A 22,169-nucleotide genomic window follows, 5' to 3' on the forward strand; every position below is an offset into this window, starting at 1 on the left:
CCGCGGGGGTGGGGCGGCTGGCGAGGGCTGCGGACCTGCGGTCGCCAGAGGCCGGACGCCGGCGCCCGCTCGCGCGCTCGGCCGCTCGCGCTGGAAGCGCATCGGGGTCGGGAGGAAGGGGTCGGATGCCTGGGCTCTTCTGCGAGAGGAAGAATGGGAAGCAGGTAGGCCAATTTGTCATGGGCTTGCTGAGTACTAAAAAATTTTGGGCCAAAATCCAGGGTAGTCCTGGGCTGGACTATCCGCTGGCTCCGCCCATGCCAACAGGCCACCATCACACGCTGGGGTCCCGAACCGTTCCCAGCCGTCGGATCACCTCGACAAACCCTAGCGACCAAACCCCTCCTACATAAGCCGCCCTTCCCACTCCCGTCGCCCGCCGCCGCCTGCGTCCACCTCCGCCCTACGCTCTCCCCGCGTCTCCCCCTCTCCTACGCAGCCCGTCCAGGTAAGATAAGCGACCGTGCCACACGCCATTGCCGCTATCGTTGTTCGCCGCTCGTTTCGATCTGTGGCTGAGGAGCTGCTGTTTGGTTGGGCCGTGTGGCCGTGCAGATGTCGTCCGAGGCGGCGAAGGTTGCGGTGCCGGAGTCGGTGCTCCGCAAGCAGAAGCGCGAGGAGCAATGGGCCGCTGAGAAGAAGGAGAAGGCCCTGGCCGAGAAGAAGAAGTCTATCGAGAGCCGCAAGCTCATCTTCACCCGCGCGAAGCAGTACGCCGAGGAGTACGATGCCCAGGTCCGATCGCCGCTCCCGCTCGATCTAACCTGTATGTAGACTGTTTGTGCGGGTTGGGTGGCAGGGCTTTGCGAGCGGCGTGTTATTTTCTTGCTAACCTGGGTTTGACTGGGTTAGTCATGACCTTACGTTGATCCGGAGCTAGTTATGCGAATGTGAATACGGAATATAATCGTATGCTGTCAATGGGTAGTAAGAAATGTGTTGCCAAAGCAGGAGCGCGGCCTGGTAATGGTTCGCAATCCGTCCCTAATCCACTCCGATCCTAAGAGATTAAGGAATAGACCCAGCCCCACTCCGATCCCAACTGAGTTGATTCAGTCCGATCCGATCCGATCCGTTCTGTAAACTCTCACCATCCTAGTCCGCCTTGATCCTTTTTTAAACCCACGGGCCAATCCTACACTACAAGTCCAAGGGCCATCTCAAACAAACGAGCACTGTCACGAGCTATACAATCCATGGGCTCATGCACCGCAAACAGGTAGTTAGCTTGTCAGTAGTAGCTCAAACAAGCTAGCATGCCCGACAGCCCAAGTAGCTGATAGTAATAATGTGTAAATACCTATAAAAAATGTGTCAATAAAGAAACTATAAATAAAATAATGAGTTTCTCCATCTGTTAAACATCTGTCACTTGTCCATGCTGATTGGCTTAATTTAAGAAAATAAGAAATAATCCCATGCATGTGTACTTCCTTCCTTTGCATGACATTTGTTACAATTTCTCCGCATTGTTTCACATCAGACTACTACTTATAATAACAGGACTACCAGTTGCATCTTGCAGTACTACAAATTGTAGGATACAAAAAACGATACTGAGCGAGTGCGATGTTCACAACATCACTATTACAGGTAGCATGAATTAATGCTATTGATGCTGCACTACATGCCCCCTTATCTTGCTTGTTATCATGCAACCGTGTCATCCCATCTAGTCATCATAAACTTGACAAACTCCTAGAGTCTGATTGTTACCTGCAGTAGCCTATATCTAGAAAAACTCAAGCAGTACAACCCATTGGTAATGTAGTGATTTGGAGAATACTTAGATTTTCAGGTGGTGTAATTGTTGAATTTTTTACATGAAAATGATCTGCATGATGAAAAACTCCCATCCATAAAAAAAATTATACTGCATAGTCTAAAGACTAACAGGACAATAACCAAATCTTACTATGCTGATTCTTTCATAACAAAATGTGTAATAATGATGTTAGTAGCAAATTGCAAATTGAAAAGTCTGAGCTCTGCACTGCTAGGATTTGTAGAACCAACAGTACTAATAGCAGTCTACTGTCCTACATAAAAAACAGTACTAATAGCAGTTTGTCAGGACAACTAATAGTAGTTTGTCAAGACACCCAATAGGAATAAGACCAGTCCTAGACATGGCATGTCAAGAACTAGTTGATGAACTATCACTCCTTCAGCCTATCTTGTACAGAGATTACTAGTTGATGAACTATCTCTCCTGTACAGCAAACTGCTATATGGTTTAGTGCATCTGTAACACCTGCGATTAATGCTTTTGTCGCGAGATGTTCAAACCCAAGCAATTTATAATCTCTAAAATGAACCACTATGTTTGTCCCAACTGATCGTCCCAAGCTGTAAGCAATCTAGAATATTGTTGTGCATTGTGTGTCACTGTAAGTGAAGGGCGGGCCTGGTGCAAGCGGTAGAGTCTTACCGCCTGTGACCGGAAGGTCCCGGGTTCGAGTCGCGGTCACAGGCGAGCGTAAGGCTTGCCACTGACACCCTTCCCCAGACCCCGCACAGAGCGGGAGCTCTCTGCACTGGGTACGCCCTTTTTTTTATTGCGTGTCACTGTAAGTAATATAAAGTTATTTCCGATGATGTGATCAGTAGATGGTTGTGATTTCGTCTAGCATTAAGGATCATTGCCATTATTATTAATATGGTTTCTTTATGAAATGAAATAGAGAACTGAGATGTGTTATTTGTGTGCTTATGTGGATGCTTGGAGCAGGAGAAGGAACTGGTGCAGCTTAAGCGTGAGGCCCGTTTGAAGGGTGGTTTCTATGTCAGTCCTGAGGCAAAGCTGCTGTTTGTGGTCCGCATCCGTGGGTGAGTCACAAATTCTTATGCCAGTATTATAGAGGAGATATTTGTATGCTCATCCTTGTTTTTAATTCTGTTGAAACTACAGTATCAATGCCATGCACCCTAAGACCAGGAAGATCTTGCAGCTTCTGCGTTTGAGGCAGGTGGGTTCACCAATTTCTGTTATTTAAGCATTGTTTGTTCGATTGTTCGTAAAACTGAACATTTAATTTTTCAGATCTTCAATGGCGTGTTCCTGAAGGTCAACAAGGCTACTATTAACATGCTTCGCAGGGTTGAGCCATATGTTGCATATGGGTAAGTTTTCTTTGCTGATTTAATTTTTGGTTGAGCCAGTATGTTGCATATGGGTAAGTTTTCTTTGCTGATTTAATTTTTGTCTTGCTGCTTATTTTGATATATCTTCCACCAGAAGTACACTGTTGAAAACAGATCATACTGTTGTATTTGTTGCTTGAGTGAATTTGCAATAGAATGGTGTGTGTTTCAATACGAAATTTGGACTTTAGGGCCCTGTTTGGTACAGCTTATCTGGGAAGCGCTTCCCAGTTAAGCTGCACAAATAGAGTAAAAGCGGCGGTCAAAATAAGCTGGTCTGATCCAGCTTCTACTTTTTAGTACAAATGGGAGCTGTGGGAATAAGCGTGGCCAGAATAAGCTGCTGAAAAGCGTGATGTTTGGCTGTTGATTTCAGCTTATTTTGGCCATAAGCAGACCAAACAGGCCTAATCAAGGCTGTGAGGTTCTACATTCAGTTCTTTTGTCAGAATTGTTATGTCAGATTAGCACTTCCCATCAGTGAATATGGTGATAGTAGTTTGCTTTTGATAAAGAGAAGATGCACAGTGATGCATGTATATTCAATTAGTTTCGGTTAAACATTATTACAATAGAAGTGCATCTGGAGTAGTTACTGCATCTTTGCTTGGTGACCTCTGAGCTTCTGATGACCTTACTGAAGTGGTAAATCCTGTTTAGGTACCCGAACTTGAAGAGTAGTCAGGGAGTTGATCTACAAGAGGGGCTATGGAAAGCTGAACAAGCAGAGGATCCCTCTGTCCAACAACCAAGTCATCGAGGAGGTTTGTATCTTGGAACTCTGGACCTAGTTCCGGTGATTTCTTTGTATTTGACAATTTACATGACGATCTCCACCGTTTGTTCAATCAGGGCTTGGGCAAGCACAACATCATCTGCATCGAGGATCTTGTTCACGAGATCATGACTGTCGGACCACACTTCAAGGAGGCGAACAACTTCCTGTGGCCATTCAAGCTGAAGGCGCCGCTGGGAGGCCTGAAGAAGAAGAGGAACCACTACGTGGAGGGTGGTGATGCCGGTAACCGTGAGAACTACATCAATGAGCTCATCAAAAGGATGAATTAGGTTCACGATCAAGCTCATTGATACTACCCTGTGTTCTAAGAATACTTTCTGTGCTATCCTTATTTTACATTAGGAGGCTGGATCGAGGATGAATATGCATGCAGTTTTGATGTTTGGAACTAGATTTGTATGGAAGAAATCTGATTTTTTTTTTCCGGAGAATTATCTTTAATGCATTTCGTATCCTGAGATGTTAGAGTACGATCTGTTTTGGTTTTTAAAAATATATATAGTGTAGGGAATTGTAAAATGGCTTGTAGCACTTGTTTGCTTATCATCCAATTCATTCGAAACAAGGAACATATAGCGTCTTTCGCGATATTAATGCGTGTTGGAAAGTGGAAACCGAAACGTCGAACACACTTCCGACTACACGTTTGAACAGAGAACAGAGGATTATACGGAGAACAGAGTATTTTATATAAACCCTGCAGGCCTGCACGAAGGGCCGTTGTGCACAGTGCACCCCCACGGCCACACGTTTCCGTGAAATTGCGTTGCTGTCTGACCTATTGACATTTGCAGTCTGACGCTGGCTCCTTGAATTTCATGAAGACATCTATGGACAGAATGTCTGAATCGCTGCAAGGCGACAGAACCTTTTTTTACAACTCTGTAAGCAAAGGTGGACCATGCAGAACTCTGTAAGCAAAGGTCACCATATGCAGCCGTTGTTTAGCTACAAAGAACGGACCTAATATCCCGTCCATAACAAACCGTATAACGGATTTCATACCTGCATCTGTTCGCTTGTCTGAATTCTGGAGGAATCTGGATGGTTCGGAGGAATACTGGATGAATTTGTGAGAGAAAAACACTGCTCCGGATGAAAAAAAAATAAGCGGATGAAAAAAAAATAAGCGGATCAAGCCAGGTTTAAGGGCACGCGAACCCATACCCGTACCCGCAAGTTAAATTGTGGCTAGAACAAATAGAATAATTAATTTATATATAAGCACCAATAGGTAAAGCGACATACCTGACTCTCTATACGTAGATAGATTTTTTTACATGTAACCACACCAGTAGTCGGAATTCTATATCCATATCTACACTCATTGGGTACAATATCCGTACGTAGGATCGCCATCCCTACCCGCTATTGCCCTACGTCGACACTACAAATAGTTAGTTATATGCTTTCAGGAAATCCGTTGTACATACATGATATGCCTATAACTGTTGTACTATATCCATGGAGCGAACTAGTGGTGAACAATGTCATTGCAGTCTAGCTTCTCGCAGCAATTGGGGAAACAATTCCAAATCGAAATCACGATAAACTCCGAACAAAAATTGCACTTGTATTTCCCAACAAAAAATACTCGAAATTGCCCATAGTCTAAATCTGACACACCTACAAGTATACAAACCCTAATTGACCTTGCGCACTCATCGTTTTATGGCCCAATTAGGGTTATAAATTAGTATTTTATTATGATTTCACCAATAGATTTATTTAGACTAATCCTAAATAAACTAAACGTAAAGATTTGCTTACAACTGTAAATAAGGGATGGTACTCTCTCAGTGTTACCACCAGCATCATCGTGCGTTGGAGAGGGAGGAGGAACACCTAGACGGCGGTTGCGATGTGCCCCGACAATGGAGGCTTGGGGAACGTTTTTCTTTCTTTTCATTAAAATTCCAATAGAAGCTCACACCCCTCCTGTTCCCTTCAAAAAAGGAGTTATGTTTCTATATTTAGTATTAATTTAATTTTCTACATGTTTTGATCAAATTTGATTTAGAACAAACTTAAAAAAGAAGAGATTTAATTTTGGATGAGGGAGCATTAACTTAGCAGACTTGATGTTGGGAATATTTAGGCTAAAGCTAAATTAACTAAATGTAAAGAATTGCTTAACGGAAATAAGAGATGGGACTCCTTGTTACCACCAGCATCATCGTTGGAGAGGGAGGAGGAATAACACCTAGACGACGGTTGCAAGGTGCCCCAGCAATGGTGGCTTCAAGCCCTAATGCCCTAAGGAGTGATGTTTCTATATTTAGTATTATATATATTATTTTATTTTTTATATGTTTGATGAAAATTTGATTTATAGAACAAACTTAAAAAGAAGAGATTTTGGATGAGGGAGCATTAACTTAGCAGACCTGAGGTGGGAATATCGAAATGAGTATGACCTCAGATATCCCGGGCACAAACGGCCAAGCCAGTGCATACCAAACTCTGTACCCACATCAGGGACTTTCCTTGAAAGATCTCCACGTCAGGTGCTAACCTTGCAACAAAATATGGCATATGACGTACTACGATCCACACGGTGTGAACGTGCACTATGCCTACTGGGCTGTTGAATGTTGATTCGGTCAGTGCGAACTCACCGACGAGCGACGACCGTCTATGCGGCCAGTAGCTATAGACAAGTCTTTGTCAATAGTTGGCGGCATGTATAGTTTCGCGAATAAAGGCCCAGGCACTCATCTTTCCGCTTCCTGCCGTGGCAGCCGTTGCTTTGCAACGTGCTGCAGGCGTGCAGCGACCTTTTAGAGCATGTGGTCAATAATAGATCTGTATTTGGCTATAAGTAAGTTATAAAAGCCAAACTATATAATCATTGTCTTCTATTTGGCTATAAAAAGTTTTTTATTATTATGTGGTACCATGTCTTACTTCCTCTTTTCTATTCCTTCTCATATACATTTTTATTTAGGTTCGGAGATGTCTATGCTTCCGTGTCCAGCTTGTTGCTTGCATGAGAGCTAAGCTCTTTTCTCTTTTCTCTCCTATCTCTTCCGCATTAGAAAAAAATACCGACTAATTTGGTTATAAGCTCATTATTATACCTACTCTTATAGTAGTAGGGTAGTAGTCTATAACTTGCATTCGTGTTTGACTTATAAGTCATATTTTTTTAACTAATAAATATTATTTTTTTTATTATAAATTAGTCAACAATACTTTTAATTACGACTTATCAGCCACACAGACTGGTCAGCTCGCCTCGTGTCTCGATGCTGGTCGCGGCGGTCCGCAGGAAAGATGGCCCATTTCCCGTCCCGGCAGCGGCAGGAGATCGCTGGATACGTGTCCCCACGACGTCGGCGTCGGCGACTCTGGGTTCGTGCAGTTTGGCAGTTCGGCTGGCAGTTGCTTGCATGCAGGCTTTCAGAGAGCGACGCCGCCGGTCCCGTTCAGTTCGGTCCTGAGAGAGAGCTCGCGTGTTGGTTTCGCCCAGTCCAAAATAGCCGGTCAATCGTATCCTTCTCCTACAGTAAACTAGCATCAGCTAATCTAAATCAATCCAAAAACCAACCAACGAACAGACCAAAAGTCAGTCATCGTTTATGGATGGAAACTTCCAATATACACTTAACATACAGTACTGTGTTTGTACCAACGTGTGCCTGTCTAAAAAAGCATCAAACACTTCAACTGCAATATTGCAAAACATATAGAAAAACTACTTAGTGCAACATGGGTTGTAAATAGTGCAACATAAAAAATATATATAGTGCAATATTGAAAATATGCACTGCAACATCGAAAAATATGAACTACAACAACGAAAAATATGTATTGTAACATAAAAAAAATATGTAATGCAATATCGAAAAACATGTACTGCAACATTGAAAAAACATGTACCGCAACATCAAAAAAATATGTACTGCAACATTGAAAATTATGTGCAGCAACATCGAAAATTATGTACTACAACATCTCAAGCTGTACTGCAATATCGCAAAAACATATGTTGCAACGACCCAAAAATCTCATTGCAATATTCGAAAATCATCTGTTGTAACATTCAAAACACCCATGGCACACGGGAGTAATAGCAAAAAAAAGCATACAAAATAACCCTTGGCCCATCACCTTCAAGCTTGCCGGAGGGAGGAGGGAGAAGGGAATAGGGCCTCAGAGCTCGCGGGAACCCTAGCGACTGCCTCGTCCCTCAAATCCAGAGGAGGAGGAGAAGGAGGGCTCAGATCTGCTCATATCCGGAGGAGGAGGAGGAGGGGGGGGGGGGGGGGGGGCTTAGATCAGAGAAGAACCGATCTCCCTCGTCGGACTGGTGCCGTCGTCCTCGTCTCCGGTGGGGAGGGGGGAGAGGGAGCGGGGTCGTTGGGGGAGTGTGGGGTCGCATGGAGGTTGCGCGGAGGGGAGGGAAGAGGGAGGGTGCGGGCAGGGCGACAACGAGGTGCGCGCGGCGCGCGGCGTCTGTTCTGGCGAGCGGGCAGGCGTTGCGAGAGTGAGTCGAGAGGATAAGGAATGAGTGGGAGCAGCGTGCTACACGAGTGGGTTGGTTCGGCGTGCGGTCAGGTGTGTTCGCCGTAGGATAAGGGCGCGTGGATTGGATGCGTCTGGCCGTCCTGACGACCGATTTGTTGTACCAAATAGCAGCCGCAGCAACTTGCGGGTCCTGACACATCTGTAAACATTCCAGGTGGTGGTCGTGGATGCCATTTTTTTCAATCTGGATATATATATGCTATGCAGCCGATCATCTCGATTAATTGCTTGGATCAGGCAACCGATAGAAAAACTGCCCGTAGTTTCTCTCTGAAAAAAAAGATGTAAACAGAAAGTCCGCCGGCGGCCGGCAATCGCTGTTTCACTGCACCACGCACAGAAACAATAGCTTTCTTTCAGAAGGACGCGTACGCACGCAGTTTTCCTTTTCCAGAAGCAGGTGCTATTCAGCCGCACGTACCATATCGATCATGTTCCGCTACTGCTAGTGAGCGAGTACAACACGATTCGGTTCCAGGTTCATGCCAGCATCATGGTCCATGGCCCTGTCGGGCGCCGGCCGGGCGGCTGCGTTAGCGTTAGGTTAGTCGAAATTTATATCTCAGGTCAACTCTAACGTGCGTGTACGATTCAAGTTGCTCATTTCCTGCTCACAGCTCACGCATCGTGTCTGTCTGAAACATAAGTATACTTATTTTTTTTAAATGAAAACATATAATTATACTACTCCGTATATATGCTAGCATAACAAAAGAGGCGTTGCGACGCACGTTTTATTTGCTCCCCTTATGAAGATTCCAGAAGCAGGTGTTGGTTTTTTCAGGTAGTTAATTAGTCGCACTAATTAGTAAGAGTGTTGATGTACATGCATAACCACGCACGATGAGGAACGACGGTCGGTATTAGCAAAATCTCATATTTGCGCCCGCAGGATGTAAAACAATTCGGCCGGCACTTCATCCGGTCGTTGCTTTCAGTTTCAGTCTCAGTCGTTGAGATGTTTACTTGTCTTATGAGTCGCACTATTTTAACGAATAAATAATATTTTTTTTATAACAAATTAACGAACAATATTTTTAGTCATGGCGAACAAGGCATAGCAACCAAGCCGGCCATCGCCGCGTCGATCGTACTACATTCGTATGGAAAGTCCGACATGTTGCAGCAGTCCGCGGCAGCATGTACATACTACCTCGTGACTGCTGATCGACATATATACTGCCGTAACGACATTGGGGTCAATCAGGATAAGTTGTGCACCCGATCATCTCAGCTGGATTGATCGATCACATCACTTCATCCCTTTAGGAAAGAATATAATTATGGGAACCGGTTAAACTGACTTAAGTTTGATCAAATTTATAGTAAATAGTATTAATATTTATATCTTTAAATAAAATTATTATGAAAATATATTTTATAACTAATCTAATAATATTTACTTTGTCCTACGAGTATTATTAATTTTTTATATAATTTTAGTCAAAACTGTTTGACTCCTGGTAATACCAGAATTGCATTCTGGATGGAAGGAGTACGTACCAGCGTCGACGAAAACTGCATGCAGGTTGTTTCCTTGAAACTAATATATATATGGGGACAAGGTCAAACGGAGAAGAGATGTGCCGGCCCCGTCGCTGCTTCACTGCACCTGTCATTTCAGTTTCAGTTCAGAGCAGCCATGTCGTTCTTCAGAAGGACGTGTGAGTTCGTAGTACTGCAGTTTATTCATTCGGACGCTTGTACTGTAAGTACCATCCATCTTGCTGCGTCCGCGAATGACCTCGATTACGACACGGTTCGTGTTTCACGCACGTCCTGTCGGGGGTCGGCGGCTGCGTGCACACAGATTTGTCAGGTCAGCTCTCACGCACGCACGCACGTGCGTGCAACGCAAGGTTCAAATTTTGTTGGATCGATCAGATCCTTGTTGGCGGCTTCATGCATCCATCCTGGCTGCAAAGCAGCGAGGATCTTGTCTTTGCGGGATTTTTTTAATTTTAACACTTTTTCGAATCTAATTTTAAATCTAACCCTGTCGATTTTTTTTAAACTAATATTTTTGGCCGCACCTATTGTTCTGGCGCGACCAAATACCTGTGTCATGCCATGCATGTTGGCGCGGCAGAGGGCTGACGTGGCGCGACCAGTAGCGCTGACCGCTGACGTGGTAAGGCTCTGCCGCGCCACCGATCTTAGCGCGGCAGTGCCGCACCCTGATCCGTGGCGCGGCAGAGCCGGGTATAACCTCCGCCACGGCCCGCGTGCCCGAGCAGCGCAGCAAGGCAACCTGACCGCCGAGCACGCCGTCCGCTGCGGCCACGTCTGCCCACGCCAGCCAGTCCGCCCGCGCCAGCAAGCCAGCCGTGTCCGCCCGCTCGCGCCCACTCGCTAGCGCACCTCCCCCTCCGGCCAGAACCTCCGGTCACGCACGACGGCTACCCGCCTAGGCCTACGCCTATGCCTCCCGGCCCGGTCTTGCGCGCTGCAGCGAGGTACACCACTAATATAGTTAGCACAGTTAATAAAGTTAGTAAAATTATTAAAGTATAGTTAGTAAAGTTAGTTAGTTTAGTTAGTATACGTAATATAATAAGTTAGTATATGTAGTAAAGTTAGGTAGTTTAGTTAGTACAGTTATTGACTCTAGTTGTACATTGGATTTAGTCTAATTAGTTGTTGTAGTTAGCCTTGTATAGATGTTAATATTTGATTGGTTACTATAGTTATAGTGGACAAAATGCTTTCGACGACTTGATGAAGTTTATTGAAATGCTTTTGTAGATGGATTGTTGTGTTAGAGTTTTGTACAGAGGAAGTGTTAGGAGAGAAGATTGTATGTTTGAGGATATGGAAGAAGAATTGAAATAGTTTGATGAACCTCCTAACTTCAACGACCTTTGTGTCCGTTTGAATACAAAGTTTGACGGTGATTTCACACTGAAGGAGAGGTTTGATACTGGGAAGGCTAGGGCACACTATGTCCCCATGCCCTTGCGCGACCCTGCTCACTGGTCCCACTACACTAGGGTTCTCCAAGGTTTTAATGTGCCCATGGCTGAGGTGGTGGTGGAGAATGGGTACAGGATGCATGGTGTTCAGGACGGCCCGTCCATTGATGGTTTTGGAGGCAATGAACAAGAATTTGGGGTCGAAGGGGAAGCAACTTAGGATAACATGGATTTGGACGGTCAGTTGACGCAGGAGCAGTTTCATTCAACTGCAGTAGGCTGTATAAGCAATGACTTCGTTGTGAATGAGTTCGAACGGGAAGAGGAGGAGCAGAAGGAGGAGGATAGGATCGGTGATGTACTTAACAGTGATTCAGACGATTCTGATGATGACCAAAGAGGTACAGATGCTATGGCAACACCGGCTGATGCTATGCCAGTACCGGTTCATACTATGCCATTACCAGTACCAACTGATGTTTTGCAAGGTGTCTATGCTCAGGGTAGACTAGTCACAGATTTTGCTACAGATGATACCCCCTATGATTCATGGGCCAGAATTAGCAAAGCACAGCAGTATATTCCACCACCACCTTACACAGCGACTAAGCTTGAGCAACTGCTAGAGCGACGAGCTCGCTCAATCTGGCAGTGTCATCCTCAGCCTCCTCCGCCTACAAGCCCGCCTCTGCTAGAGCGATGAGCTCGCTCAGTCTAGCAGTGTCGTCTTCAGCCTCATCCGTCTGCAAGTCCGCCTCTGCTAGAGCGATGAGCTCGCTGAGTCTGGCAGTGTCGTCCTTATCCTCGTCCCCCCTCATCAGACAATACAATCGGTGATTCAACGGTGTGACCAGTTCGCTTTCTGTGCTCATTTAGCTTCTTTTCCTCGTACATTGCATGAGCCACCTCTGCAGCATGGTCCTTGCTACATCCAATCTCTTTATGTATAAAATGTAATCAGTTAGCAACGCGATTATATTATATTTAAAATCAAGCAATAAAAAAAGGGCTTTCAAGTACTTGCTGGCACATAATGAAACAACATGCTCGTTCAAGACCTGCATCTGTACTCTTGTCTCCTCCCTTGCTTCCTTCATTGCCCTCTCCTCCTCTAATGCCACCCGTCTCTCCAATCCCCATTTAACAAGTCCAACGTTGATCGGGTTACAAATACCGCGTTGTCTAGTAAACTCACGCATCTTGTCTTTGTGGTGTTTAACAGAATGGTTGATATAGTCAGGTCCATATCCCCTCTTCTGTGCAATTACTTACCTCCCCTTTAGTTCATCCAAGAACTTAGCTTGACCATCATAACATTCCCACCTGTATTTCCTTGTGCTCTGTTCAAACGATATATTATATCATATATGCCTTAGCAAAATAAACAAAAATACGATTTCATGGTTACCACAGAAATAACCAACCTCATCATAGTCAATCATATGGCCGCAATAATGGTCTATTCCAAGCTCTGAAGGGATTAGACCGTAGTTGGATTTAACACCACATTCGCACTTGACTGGTGGTGCTTTGTAAATTAACCTTTCTTTCTTCTTTTGTTTTGCTTTTGGAGGTTCTTCGGGCCATTTGTTCTTAGGACTATACAACCACTCCTTGAAACAACACTTCGCCATTGAATACACCTAAATAACGTGATATTAGTACATAACACATATAGCTCAACATTTCAACAAATACACTTTGCACTTACTTCATGCTTGTTCGGACACACAAACTCCAACGTATTGTCAGGGTTTATCATGGCTCGGTCTCCACAATGGCATAGAGGAGGTTCCTCGAGTCGTCTAACTGCGGCTAATTGCTTCTCCTTAGCCGTCATTGGAGGGGGGTTAGGGGGAGGTGGAACCCACCGCTCGAAGTGCTCTCGTGGATGTCGCCCTCTCCACCAATCGTCGAAAAGGAGGTATCTGGGGTCAAACTTGTCTGCACCGTCGATCCACTGAAAGAAAAAGCACCTCTCATGGTCCTACACAACAAAAATTCAACAAAATATTGGTAATCTAGTAATACAAATGAAGAAGAAAAAGATAGTGGAAACAATTACTTACATTAAAACAACTGCACGTGTAGAAGCAACGAGCCGCTGTGTTCGGATGTCTCGATTGAAACACATCGACCGGACGACCACAGTCACAATTAGGGATAGGAAGTTCAGTAGGGACGGGAGCATCTTTGCTAGGCTCGTCGGGGTACATTTCTCTAGGATGACCCCGTTTTTGTCATAACTGCTCCCGAAACATGTCTTCTATCTAATAAAACGGTTCAAATTAATGTAAAATATAATCATTCGCAATGCAACTAAAATTTTATAAACAATAATTATAGCAACAAAAATATACACGGCAAACATACTTCTAACTAAATAATTAACCTTAACATTGATAAAATCAAACTAATATCTTTACCATAGTTCTCAAACATAATTTTCCTAGTAACCTTAACTCCCATTCATAATATCCTATCCACCATTCAAACAAAATTAAAATGTGCGTCACTACCTTAAACTAGGACGAGGAGGGAGGGAGGCGGTCGGGGAATGGAAGGGAAGGGAGGGAGGCGACAATGGAGGGCCGGGCTATCGCCGTTCGTGGCGCGGCGACTGGTGTGCTTGGCGACGGGCGGGCGCAGGAGCGACACCTAGACGGCCTTGCTGCTCAGGTAGCAGGACTGGCCGCGGGGTTATACCTGGCTCTGCCACGCCTCAGATCTGGGCGCGGCAGAGCCCTGCCACGTCAGCGGTCAGCGCTTCTGATCGTCGCCACATCAGCCCTCTGCCGCGCTGTCATGCATGGCGCGGCACATGCATTTGGCCACGCCAGGGCAATAGGCGCGGCCAAAAGTGTTATTTTAAAAAAAACCCAACAATGTTAGATTTAAAATTAGTTTTGAAAAAGTGTTAAAATTAAAAAAAAATCCCCATGAGGAGTTGAGGACAAACGAGACCCGAATCCAGCCCCACATGTTCGTCGTCAGCGCTAGCTGAGCTTGAAGGCGGCGGCGGTGTGGAGGCGCGCTTTGTCTGCCCCAAACCGGCCATTTCTGTGTTTCTGCCGCCCTTTCTTTTTCGATCCTCTTCTGCTTCAACGTATAAATTATAATCGTTTTTTCTTTTGGAAGTGGTACTAGTACAATCGTTCGAATTGCCGGTTGAGGCATACTCCGATATACTACCTACTTGCATGCTAAAGCAGAAGATCATGCATAGCTAATTATATAAGTCACTATCAGAAACTGGGTGTTTACCGAGTGCATTCTATCGGACACTCGGTAAAGAAGCTATTTACCTAGTGCTATCACAAAAACACTCGACAAAAGATATGCACTCACAAAGGTAAGTTTACCGAGTGCAGACATTCGGCAAACTTAGCTTTGCCGAGTGTCCTAGATTCGACACTCGACAAACTCGACACCTTATAAACTCGTGCGGCCGCCACCCCCTTCCTCCCAATCTCCCTCGCGCCGCCCCTCCCTCTCTACCTCTCTACCCCGACGCTGCCCCTCCCTCTCTCCCCTCCCTCCCGAAGCACGGCACCCCTCCCTCCCCTCCCTCTCGGATTCGTCCGGTGGCGGCACCCCTCCCTTCCCTCCCTCCCGGATCCGCCACGGCGCTCCTCCCTCCCCTCCTCCCGGATCCGGCGACGCGGGCGCGGCCGAGGCGCTACAGGCGGCGCAGGTGCGGTGGCGCTCCTCCTCCGGCCTTAGCTCCCTACGGTGGCGTTACTCCTCGATGTTTGCGTCAACTCCGACGGTGAGGGAGACCATATCTGACATCATGAGCATCAACTCCAGCGTCACAGCGGTGGGGGAGGCCGGATCCAGCGTCACGGCGCCCGTACCCCTTCCTCCCCTCCCTCCCGGATCCGGCACGGTGCCCCTCCCTCCCCTTCCCCCCGGATCTTGCGGCCGCGGACGAGGAGGAGCCCGGATCCGACGGCGCGGGCGTGGCCGAGGAGATACGGGCGGCGCGGGTGCGGCGGCGCTCCTCCTTCGGCCTCACCTCCCTACGGTGGCGTTACTCCTCGACGTCTGCATCAACTCCAGCGGTGGGGGAGACCATATCCGGCGTCACAGGCGTCAACTCCGGTGTCACGGCGGTGGGGGAGGCCGTATCCGGCGTCGTGGTGGCGACGAGCGTGGTGGCAGCGGGCGCAGTGGGGGTGACGGTGGTGGCGGTGTGATGGTGGCGGCGGGGGGGGGGGGGGGGGCGACGGTGGAGTTTTTTATATATTTTTTAAAATATTTTTTGCCGAGTGTCGAGTTTAGCACTCGGCAATGTCCACTACTGGAAACAGTGATTTTGCCGTGTGCCACAGGCATTCGGCAAAGACCAAAAAACACTCGGCAAAGGCTTTGTCGAGTGTAACACTTGACAAACAACACACGACATCAACAGTGTCGACAAATAGCTATTTGCCGAGTGTTTTTATCGCCACTCGGCAAATAGTTTGCCAAGTGTCAAATTTGACACTCGGCAAAAAAGTGGTTTGCCGAGTGTTTTTCCAAAATACACTCGACAAAGAATTATTGTTTGCCGATTGTTTTTGGAAATTACACCCGACAAACCTATTTTCCAAAGAAGAAAATAATTGTTTTTCTCAGCATACCATTGTTGTTTGCCGAGTGTTTTTAGAAATTACACTCGGCAAACCTATTTTCCAAAGAAAAAAATAATGAGGAATTACACTCGCTAGCTGCCATCTGTGTGCTGCTTGCAGTAGCGCAAGAACTGGCTCTCTTTGGTCATATTGTTCCAAGTCAATGGGAAACTACAAGAGGCATGAAACTTTCATTAGCAACCAAATTCCAAGCAATCCAAAAATAGATCACACACAAGTGAGAAATTGGCTCTTCAAAACAAGCTGCTATCACTTCCCAATTCGCTATCATACATGACAATTTCCAATACACAGACACTTTCATGCTAATTAGAGAATAATTTGCAAGCAGCCAACCAAACAAAAAACTAAAGGTCTGCCAGGAGATCCACTTCACTAACTCTAGCAGATATAAGTCCAGGAGAAGAAATATAGAATCTATACAATTCTATCATTATCTCTCAGAATTTTACATGCCGTGCACTGGGATTTACCTTAAGGAGGAAAATAGCTTGCGTACTGCTTCAAAGGAATCGGCTGCTTTGTCAACATTGATATCCAGCTGATAGCTATGGCATGAGAAAACAAAAGAACCAATTGTCAGCTTTATGATTATACAAATAAGAAAGAGTGACTGCAGCTACCATCTTCATGCACATTCATACTATTGTGATCAAGAAGAGTGATTGCAGCTACCATCTTCCTGCACATCTACAACTATTTTAAGTTTTGCTTGCTGCACATTCACACTACTGTGATCAAGATAGACAATCGAGAGTAACAAACCCATTCCAAAGATCAAGCAGAATAACTACAGCTTATAAATATGGACCATAACAGCAAGAATCTGTCTAAAGCAAGCAAAAGAACAGCAAGAATATGAGTTAGTTACCCTTGTGACAAACATCAACTTTGGATCAGGACTGACATAGAAACTACCCTTCCGCCATAAGCCTCGCGCTTAAGCTGCACGAGCTCCTCCTGCTCCCAACATCCACATAGGAAAATGCAAAAACAAATCTTAGTTACCTTTGTAATCAAGAAGAAAGCATCTTAATGGCAATCGATGGTACTGGTTCATATATAAAAAAATTGCTTAGGTTAGCACATTTCTTACTCCAAACTAGTTCTATTGCTCTCGAAAGCACATTTCGAACTCCAAACTATGGCTAGCAGGATATGTTAAGTTTTCAAACAGTAAGATAATTGAAAAACTTGCAGGACTGAAAATACCTTTCCAAACAGCGACCCTGGCTGTTGGAGCGCTGCGACTCTCTCGCCGATATTGTCCTTCGCCTGCTCAATCACAACAAGAAATCCCCATCATGCTTTTAGCATCAAATTCTAACATAGTTGTTTGGAGCTTTTAGCACATATAGTAGTTTAGATCTTTAGATAAGTCAAAACTAGGTAGATAACCAAAACAATATATAGCAGTTTACTTGTGACTTAATAGAAGCTAGGTAGATATACAAAACAGGTTGAAATACAAGGAGTTACAATCATCATAGCTGTTAATAAATGTTGACATAGTGTAGCAAAATTTGGCAGAACTAGTGTTCTAGCATCAGCAATAAGTCCCACTCATGGCACAAGCCTATGTGCTCATCAATTCCCATGACTTTTTCCACACTGCTTAGTGGAGCTGCTATATCCTCTGATTGTAACAATTCAATGATTAACAATTCAGACATGAAACATAATCTACTATGAAAACCATAGGTTAAGTGGAGCTACTATATCCTTTGATAAAACTACTACTATTATAGCCACAAAAATTTCAGTATTAATCTTCAATTAGTCTCAATGGTAGCACTGTCTATGACAAGGGCAGAGGTCCAAAGCGGCTCACCGAGCTAGGCCATCCGCACCAGCTCCTCCATCGCGGCCACGGTGAGGGAGGGGGCGGCGCCGGGGAAGAAGAAGGCCGGGGAGGGACGGCGCCGGGGAAGAAGAAGGCCGTGGAGGGCGCGCCGGGGAAGAAGAAGGCCGTGGAGGGCGGCGTCGGGGAAGAAGAAGGTCGGGGAGGGGCGAAGCCCGCCGCACGCCACCACCAGAGCCCAGATCCGGCCTCCACCGGCCTCCACCAGCCGGATCCGGGAGAGGGAGGGCCGGCGCCGGGGAGGGGCGGCGCCAGGGAAGAAGGGGAGAAGGAAGGGAGGGGCGGCGGCCCGGGAGAGGGAGGGAGGGGAGGGGAGGGGAGAGGAGGGTGCGGAGGAAGAAGGGGAGGGGGCGCTGGGGGCGGGCGGTTATGTAGATATTTTTTATTTGTCGAGTGTTCCAGATCAGGGCACTCGGCAAAGTTTTTTTTTATTTTTTTTCTTCTCCTTCTTTTCCAAAAAAAGATTTATTTCTTTGCCGAGTGTTTTAGATCTGAGCACTAGGCAAAGTTTTTTTTTATATTTTTTTCTTCTCCTTCTTTTCTAGAAAAAAAGATTTTATTTCTTTACCGAGTGTTTTTTTACACTATGCAAACCAACCTCTTTGCCGAGTGTTTTTTTTGCTGAGTGTTTTTAGCGCAACACTCGGCAAAGATCTTGTTCGTCGAGTGCCCGAGGGAATACACTTGGTAAATTTAAGGATTCCGGTAGTGGTCTTTGCCGAGTGCTCGACAAAAAAACACTCAGCAAATACAGTTTTGCCGAGTGTGTGTTTGCCGAGTACAACACTCGGCAAAGTCTTTGTCGAGTGTTTTTTTGCATTCGCCGTGTGCCGTGGGCACATGGCAAACCTGTGCATTCCGGTAGCGAGCAACGGCGGAGCTACGTGGGGGCCATAGTGGGTCATGGCCCCCCCTTGGTTCTGGAAAATTTCTAAAGTTTATATACTGTTTAGAGGGAATAAAAATACAAATACAAGGCCATGACTTAATAATAGTGCAGAGTCATGGCAGCTAGCAAGTAATCAGTCTATCCGTAGACATGGCAAACAACGCAATCCACATTGAGTCTCCATTTCTCCCTTCTGCTTTTCTTCGTCAGAGTGGCAGTGTTTCCGTGGCTATACATCTCTCACCGTAGATGGCTCTGCACTTGGCATGCCGCAACAGAGCTCTTGCCAGCCTACAAAGCTCTCGGACTGCTGCAAGGTGTCTTTTTATTTAACACATGCTTGCAAAATGCCCCCCCCCCCCCCCCCCCCCTGCTTGGGCTGCACGCTCCGCCACCGGTAGCGAGTATCTTACCATGGGCACAGGCATAAGATTTTTACTCCCAAAGTGAGCAACTGGCATTTACGAATCCTAGCTCCTGTATGTATGCTGCAGTTTGATCGGCATCTATCCATGCACGCACTTACTTTGCACTAGCGGGTTGCTAGTGCGACCGATCTCTTTCGGTGGACAGGTTCATTCGATAAACATCATCAGCCCGTTCGAGCATCAGCAGTTGGCCGGCGTAGTGAACCTGTGGTCCCCAGTCGTCGGATTGTGTCGTCGTGCTAATTAATCAGAGGTCCTGCTGCTTCATCTCATCTTCTTCGTTTGAGGCCAGGACTGATGCGTGTGTCGTTCGTTGCAGTGCTTCTATCACTGTGCTGCTGGAAAATGTCGTCCAAAGGATGCATGCAATGCTGCGGCCGAACCGAACACATCACGCTGATGACAGCAGCGTTCGTGTCCGGAGGGAAGCATCGGAATCCGATACGCGCCAATAGAGGCCACCGGCATCGACTGGTCCGCCCCGCAGCCGGCTTGCCCTGCCTTGGCGCCCTGTGGGTGTGGAATATGCCTCGGCAACGCCGGCAACTACTGGCCCTCGTCGTCGAGTTTTTGCTCTCCGCATGCAGGCGGCAGGCCCATCAGGCGGCATAGCACACATACGCATGTTCTCTGGCACTCGAGGCAACTAGGTCCGCTCGTTGATTTATTGTCAGAGAAAAATTACTATTCCTTCATTGAAACCGTACAACTCATAAGACAACCGTACAACTCAAGTCATCGCATGGATGTTTATCTGGATTCACAGGGAGAACTAAAACGGGAGGTCCCATTCCCATCTTGAGTTGAGGTCAGCATGAAGAAAGGCAACAAAGTTCCCGGTTTTCTTGATTCAAAAGGGTCTGCCGGACTGTGTATTCAAAAGCCATTCCGGATTCAAAAGTTTTCTGCAACCCTAGCTTTACAAAAGTTACCAAAGTTTACAGATTCGCAATTTACATATCCCAGCACGCAGAGACTGAGTGCCAAAGCATCATGTGAGACCCACGTGCCTACGTGATGTCCTCGTCTACTGACTGACTGCCGGTCGGCAGACCATGTCTGCAAGTACAGTTATTTATTACTGCTACTGCTACCATTTACAAGCAGCTACAATCACTGATTAGCTAATCCTACCGGCTCATCTAGATCGAAGCAACGTCACCTAGCTAGCTACACCCTAACTTGCAACTTCCAGGTCGATCGGTCGACGACTCGACGGAGATCCAGCTGCTGGAGCTTCAGTGGCCCGCCGGCGACCGCCGTTTGCGAGCCTAGCCGTAGAGGGTGACGAGGCGGCGGAAGCACTTGGTGCAGGAGTACTTGCGCTTGCTCTTGACGCACAGCGGCAGGCCGAGGATGCGGCGCTCGCTCTCCACGTCGACGGTCACCACGGCCCCGCCGCAGCGCGGGCACGCCCCGGGCGCCTTGTGCGTGCCCACCACCCGCTCCTTCTCCGCGCCGCACAGCACCAGCACCGCGGCCATCGCCGCCATTTCTTTCCTTTCTTTGTTGCTCTTGGTCCCACCCAAGAAACAGAACGGACTCAGAGGAGGAGGAGGATCAGGAGGAAAGAAGACGACGGGCTTATCCGGTGGTGGTGGGGGTGGGCTCTGTCTGCCTCCGCATATATAGCGGACAAGAGCGCGCAGAGCAAACCAAGCGCGTGCTCGCCCCTGTCTGCTGCTGCTGCTGCTGCCTGATTTTGCACACAGGTGGGGAGGTGTTGGATTGGGCTTCTACTTGGCGCTCGATGGCATGGCGTGCGGCGTGGCGGAGACGGACACAGTCCGCGGACGGCTAGAGCTGTAGGAGGTGGTAGGCGGTAGGCCCATATGCCACGTGCTTTGGGTGTTTCTATTTAAAAATAATTTTAAGGCGGTTGACGAAATGCCAAGGAAACAACCGTTAGCAGAATAAGGGGTGCGGGTTTATTTGTGGTATAATTAAGGTCTCGAGCTACACATTTAACACACAGCGTGCCGTACATATATGTTTTTGAAGGACAGGCCTGTTTATATATAGTTCAGTCACGGTCACATGCAAGTACAAAACTGTATGGATAACAGCCATTCGGCTGAATTGGCTTATAAGCCATGACTAAAAGTACTGCTGGCTAGTTTGATATGAGAGAAAAATACTGATCAAGCTATGAATTATAAGCCAGATACGAACAATCCAGCTGAAACGAACAGGCTGCTAGTCATGTTTGGTGAGTAGTATTACTAAATACTAATGTATGTTCTTTGTACTTTCTAAGTTACTCCAATATAGATAGTAGGGTGTCTATTCTTTTTCAAACATAGAAAACATATACTATTTGTAAATATCATGGTCTTATAAAATATTATTATTAGCGAAAAGAGACCACAAAAGGGAGATGACTCACTTAATAACAATTGGCGGAGGCTGTCGAGGTTTTTGTTATCCGTCCGACCATTATCCAGAAAAATCTTTAGATGCGTCTCTGTTACCTTTCTACCCTATGTCTTGTCTTCATGTTCTCTGGTATCGCCTTCCGCACCATAGGCCGAACTCTCCTGGCCTAGCCGCCATCCAATTTTACCATCGACACCAACCTCTCTGCATTAATGCCCCTGTTGCCACTACCGTCTAATGGTTGTCACCGCAAACGGTGTATCAATTGTTTGCTTCGACACAAACCAACAAAGTCTACAGGGTTAGAAACCACGACGCTTGAGGGTTACCATTCATACCTTGTTTTTCTTTTTCCTTCTTCCCATTTGTTACTTCCTTAATGATCCTATTTGTTACTTCTTTCATTCACCGATAGTTTATTAATTACATGTACTGAGTTTAGCTTTAGCCTGTGGATCCCCATGTTTGGAAATTCAAGTGATGTTCCATGTGACAAAGATTAGCATTCCTTGTGACGCGGATAATATATTTATATGAATGGATATGCTTCACTCTATTATATTATTAGGACGTACACATTGCCCTCAGCCGTT

The 22,169-nt window shown here is 46.3% G+C and overlaps 1 pseudogene; it reads left to right on the forward strand.

The window, feature by feature from the left end:
- Window positions 1-244: 244 nt before the first annotated feature.
- LOC136493618 (large ribosomal subunit protein uL30x-like) lies at window positions 245-4,401 on the forward strand (annotated as a pseudogene).
- Window positions 4,402-22,169: the final 17,768 nt, after the last annotated feature.

This window comes from Miscanthus floridulus, chromosome 11 (genome assembly GCF_019320115.1).
Source record: "Miscanthus floridulus cultivar M001 chromosome 11, ASM1932011v1, whole genome shotgun sequence".
Classification (NCBI taxonomy): Eukaryota; Viridiplantae; Streptophyta; class Magnoliopsida; order Poales; family Poaceae; genus Miscanthus; species Miscanthus floridulus.